Consider the following 5,507-nt stretch of genomic DNA (forward strand, 5'->3'; position numbering starts at 1 on the left):
GTGTGTGTGTGTGTGTGTGTGTGCGTGTGTGTGTGTGCGTGTGTGTGTGTTCTCGTTTAACAACATTCATGGGGTCCAACAGCTGGAACCCCATAACTTTAAAGGGCTGTTTAAGGGTTAAGACTTGGTTTTAGGCTTGGGGTTAGAATTAGGTTATGGTTATGGTGAGGGTAAGGGTTAAGGTAAGGCATTTAGTTGTGATGGTTAAGGTTAGGGTAAGGGCTAGGGAATGCATAATCTCAATAATGGGTCCCCACAAAGACAGTGTGATGCACTGTGTGCGCGTGTGTGTGCGCCTGGTCAGCACTTTAAGTGTCATTGTGTGTTATATCAACCAGAACCACACTGAGGCCTTGTATTGAAATATTAAAAACATTAATGTTGCCCAGCAGTTTAAGAGATTTGACCGTGAGCTAAAGAACACATTGAGGGAAATCACATTTGCTCTGCTGTCTGCCACAGTGACGGGTTTAGTACAACCACTGGGGGCATTTCTAATTCTACACATAGTGGCTTTATGATTTGTTTTCCTCCCATAAATAAGGTTGAAGAAAAGAATGCATTATTATTTCTATGGTCAGTCTGAACAGAGAAATACTGTGAAAACGCCAATCTGCTTTTTCTACCTGGTATCAGCAGGAGGTCTGTGGCATACACTTCATATAAAGAATGGACGTAGCAGAAGGGTCGTCACCCACTGACGTCACCCAAGATTGCCTTCTTGAACATGGATGTATATTCAGACCTGGATACAGCGTTGGAGGCCGAGCCCTGTTCATTCCTCTGAGAGTTGCTCAGTGGAACATGAAGCCATCTGAAGCCAAACATCTGGATCAGCACTTCTTCTGCACTGTGCAGCCAGTGGAGCGCAGTCTACTTAATTTAGCACTTCTCTTTTAAATGGGGAATAAATTACTTTCTTTCCAAATGTTATTGGACCAAATGGATCAAATTCCAGTTATTTCACCGGGGTTGGGATGTTAAAAAAAACTGTCTTCACTAATTTACAGACGTGTCTTTCTCCATGTAAGTCTGTGTTTTTTGGGCCAGAGGGCGTCACTTGACAGTGCCACTGTTTGGACGCTATGTTCAATTTTCTTCAAAGCCCTGCGCACTTTCTGAGGGGCTGATTTTAAAGACAGAAGTCTGGATTTTGGTCGTCACCATCTTGGTATTTTGGAGCCAGAAGTTCCCAAACAGTAACAGTGTAGTTATATGTTGAATGTAGTTTCATTTGATATCCACACTGATCCCCGCTCGAGACTCTTGGCCAGTCAACACTTTCAGAATAATGCTAAGGATCCCATTCAGCTCAGAGCTCAGTGTGTAATTCTGCTGTGACCTATGGTGCCTGTGATTGAACAGCCCCGTCAGAGGACAGGAGCTCTCACTGGGAATAAAGCAAACACCCACATGGGTGCCCACCAGGCCTCACACTGAATCCGCTGATCACTAGAGCACGGACAGCGGGGGGAGGGGGATTTTATTGTGAAGGGAAAAGAACAAAATTGTGTTGCTTGATTCCTGCAGGTTTACAACTAGTTTCTAACCATCAGTGATTGTGAGAGTTAAATGTTGTGAGAAACATGTTCTATCATTTTAGTACTAACGTGTAATCATTCATGTTTAAAGGAGATGGCTGATGATGTTCTTTGTGTTTCTAATTGTTGACTACCTCCATGTGCACCCTCACACCAACACTGATTGTTCGATAAACACCCTGAGAAATCTTCTTCCTCTGTGAGGTAGAGCTTCATCGTCTTGCAAACAATAAGCTATTAGACAATCAGCGAGCCTCACAGTGGCACGCCGTCTTCAGTGGGAACCCATGAGCTTGTGTCTGAGAGTCACAGACAGGGAAGGGAAGAAATATAAGGAACAAGGCCAGCCTAATTGTTTTGGTTTTTTAAATTGATTCCCTAAAACAGCTGCTTGCTGTAGTTTTATCAAACAAACAGATGGAAACTAAGTGCTTTCATTTTCAGCAGTGGATGAATCCACATTTGGTGCTCTAGTAAGTATTTGTGGTAGCAGGGCAGTGTGTGTGTGTGTGTGTGTGTGTGTGTGTGTGTGGGTAGTGTGGGTGGTGTGTGTGTGTGTGTGTGTGTGTGTGTGTGTGTGTGTGTGTGTGTGTGTGTGTGTTGGTATGAAGGAAGAACGTTTAAGCCAGAGCAACAGTGTGGCTCACTGATGAGTTTGTATGATGCATCCTACTAATACTACAAATAGGCAGTGAGCTACACTGTTTCAGTCGAGTCAGTTTAAAAACAGCTGGAAGTAAAATGAGTGATGAATTGTGGGATAAAAGTAGGAAGATCTTGAAAGAGGAAGAGAGAGAGAGAGACAGGCAGAGAGACAGAGACGGACAGAGACAGTCAGAGACAGGCAGACAGTAGAGTTTAATGATTCCAGATGAGCTGAGTGGTCCGCCTGACAACTGAAATGAACAGGAATCAATAGTGAGAGCGTCTGTCTGCAGCAGATAAGACGCACACACACAATGTTGACTATTAAAGACGACAGCTTGAGATATTACACTATTAGTTATGCTATTTTTAATCAGCTATCATATTTAATTAATTCTCCAGGTCAGATGTTATCTGAGTGTCTAACTGTGTGTGTGTGTGTGTGTGTGTTGTTGTGTGTGTGTGTGTGTGTGTGTGTGTGTGTGTGTGGAGGATGGGGGGCTATTACTCCTGTAATGGGGAAGAGGAGGAGGGCTAATCTAAAATACAGAACCTTGAAAAGGCACAAAATAGAAAAACAGGAGGAATGGAGGGAGCAGGGCGACGGACGGAGAAAGGAGGGCGACAGGGAGGGAGTCGGAAACGGGAAAATATTGTGAACTTTATGTTGAATAATAAAAAAAAATAGATTGTACTGATATGAGATTTGAATGCCAGTGGTTTGGGACAGATGTCAGTTTGGTTGATAGCAGACCAGACATTTTGTGTCAATATTTTTACATTTTTTGAAATCTCTTTCTAAGTGTACAGTGGCTCCTGTCACTGATTGGCTCTGACATGCCTCACAAGCAACACTCAAACTGGGAATCAAATGCAAGCAGCCGACTGCTGCAGTCGGGTTTAAACAGATTGTATAATATAATGAATAAAAAAATATAACATTGCCCTTTAAACATGTACTGGAAGTATATATACATATATGTGTGTGTGTGTGTGAGGCACACCAGACAACGCCATGTATTGTTTGTGAGAATTTACACAATAAAGTTATGGAGAAAATACATACTGGGAACCACGCAATGGTCCCGTCCCTGGGTTCCGGGTGCACGCCCCAAACGGGCACTGCACTGGTTATGAGTGCACCATATCAGCCCTATAATAACTGTTCACTCATGTGTTCACACCAACAGACGGAGGGTGCAGGTGGGATGAAAGCCTCGTCGTCATCAGCTGGCTCCGACCGTGCACCGGGTGACATCATCAGCTGGCTTTGACCGCACACCGTGTGACATCATCAGCTGGCTCTGACCGCACACCGTGTGACACCAGGCAGCTCCAGCTGCTAATTATAGTAATTATGATTCATTACTGGCTCAGATTAATTTAATAAAGAGGAGGCTGAGCAGAGCTCGTTAACCTTCATTAGAATGATTATAGACACACACACACACACACACACACACACACACTCACACACACACACACACACACACACCACACACACACACACATCAGAGGGAGCTTAAGAGTGTTCCCACAGTGTCTGTTGGCACACACTGTGGGAACCAGTGAGTGTGTGTGTGTGTGTGTGTGTGTGTGTGTGTGTGTGTGTGTGTGTGTGTGTGGTGTTGTCCGTGTGTGTTGTGTGTTTTGGCGCTCTTTCATTGTAAGGAGCAGTGTCCTCATAACAATAGTAAAATGGGGCAGAGCTGCTAACTGAGACATTTTTTGATCCTGATCCTGATCCTGACACACACACACACACACACACACACACACACACACACACCACAACACACACCACCACACACACACACACACACACACACACACGCACACACATGGTCATATTGTGGCATTTTGCTGCAGACTTTTTTTTACCTTTAAAGATTCTTTTTAAGATTTGTGGTATTTTATTTGTTTAAACATTTAGTCTTTTAATGTTAGTAATTATTAAATAATAATACTAGTAATAGTAAATACTATTTAATTCAATTTATTCATCATTATTATTACATTTTTTGGCCACATTATTGTTTTATCATGATTATGATTATTGATATTAATACGATTATTACTCTAGCTTCATTCCAATCTCTGTGACTTTTACAACAACGTTCACGTTTAAATCAATTATTATACAAGGCAACCTGTCTTTAATTTACTCCTCACATCCAAAGCCAAGAGAAGCTGCCTGGGCGTAATCTGCAGATTTCAAATATATGAACATAATAATAATAATGGTTCGTGCTCTTCCATATTCTCCCCACCCTCTTTTCCTGTGTGTGCGCGCGCGCGCGCGCGTGCGTGTGTGTGTGTGTGTGTGTGTGTGTGTGTTTGCGGTGCTTTATAGTTTTCTCCGCTGTAGTTAAAATGCAAATATTTTCCGAGGAGAATCAGCTGCTGTGATATTTAATCTGGTTAATATATTGAGTGTTTTAAAATAAAGCCATAAAGCCTGCAGGCGGAAGCAGGAAGTAGATCAGGAGGCTGCCGTAATGGGTTTAGCTCTCTGATTGGCTAATCATGTCTCATTGTTTCGGTCATTATTTTGCCCAACTTTTAATTTCTTCCCCCTAAGGATCATTGAGCAAGGCAATTACATGGAGCTGACCTTGTGTATTAGGAGGGAGGAGGACAGGAAAGATGTCCCATCACCCTCTTTCTTTTTCATTTCTTCCCCAACAGTATAAAGAGTGTGGCGTCGGAGGCTGCATCACCAGCCCTTCTCTCCCCTCTGCTCTCCTCTGAATATTAAGTCCCGAGCATTAGAATAAACACGTCGTGTGTTAAATCAAAATCCAATTCTGTGCTCTATTATTTCCTGGCATAGTAATGACTGCCAAGGATTAGGAATCAATATTTCACTGCAGCGGGACATTACCGGCTTTATTCAGGCCGTAATTGAGTTTGGAGGAGAGGCCCTGCCCTGGAATCTGCATTCAAGATAAGGCTCCTTTTATGTAGAAGCTGCGCGAGGCGACACACGCGCGCGCGCGCGCACACACACACAAACACACACACTAACACACACACACACACACACACACACACACCTGAGCTGTACCTCTACTAACAGTAACTCTGACTGGACTCACCTGCAGCTCCACAGTCCCACCGTGTGATCTGTGATCAGCGGAGGAGAAGAGCCAGCTCTGTGTCTCCGCGCGCTCTGCTGGCCCGGACCGCTCCGCGCGCGCAGCCCAGAGGTAATAGACCATTAGTGGAAGTGGGATTCATTTGTAGACAATTACAAGCTGGAGAGTTGAATAGTAGGCATAAATAATACACACACACATACACACACACACACACACACAC

General features: G+C 43.7%; 1 protein-coding gene across 1 annotated transcript in view; it reads right to left on the reverse strand.

Moving 5' to 3' along the window:
• Positions 1–5,507, reverse strand: part of uvssa (UV-stimulated scaffold protein A) — a 51,715-nt gene that overhangs the window by 2,567 nt on the left and 43,641 nt on the right. The gene's annotated exons all lie outside the window — the stretch shown is intronic.

This window comes from Etheostoma spectabile, chromosome 10, assembly GCF_008692095.1.
Source record: "Etheostoma spectabile isolate EspeVRDwgs_2016 chromosome 10, UIUC_Espe_1.0, whole genome shotgun sequence".
NCBI classification, from domain to species: domain Eukaryota; kingdom Metazoa; phylum Chordata; class Actinopteri; order Perciformes; family Percidae; genus Etheostoma; species Etheostoma spectabile.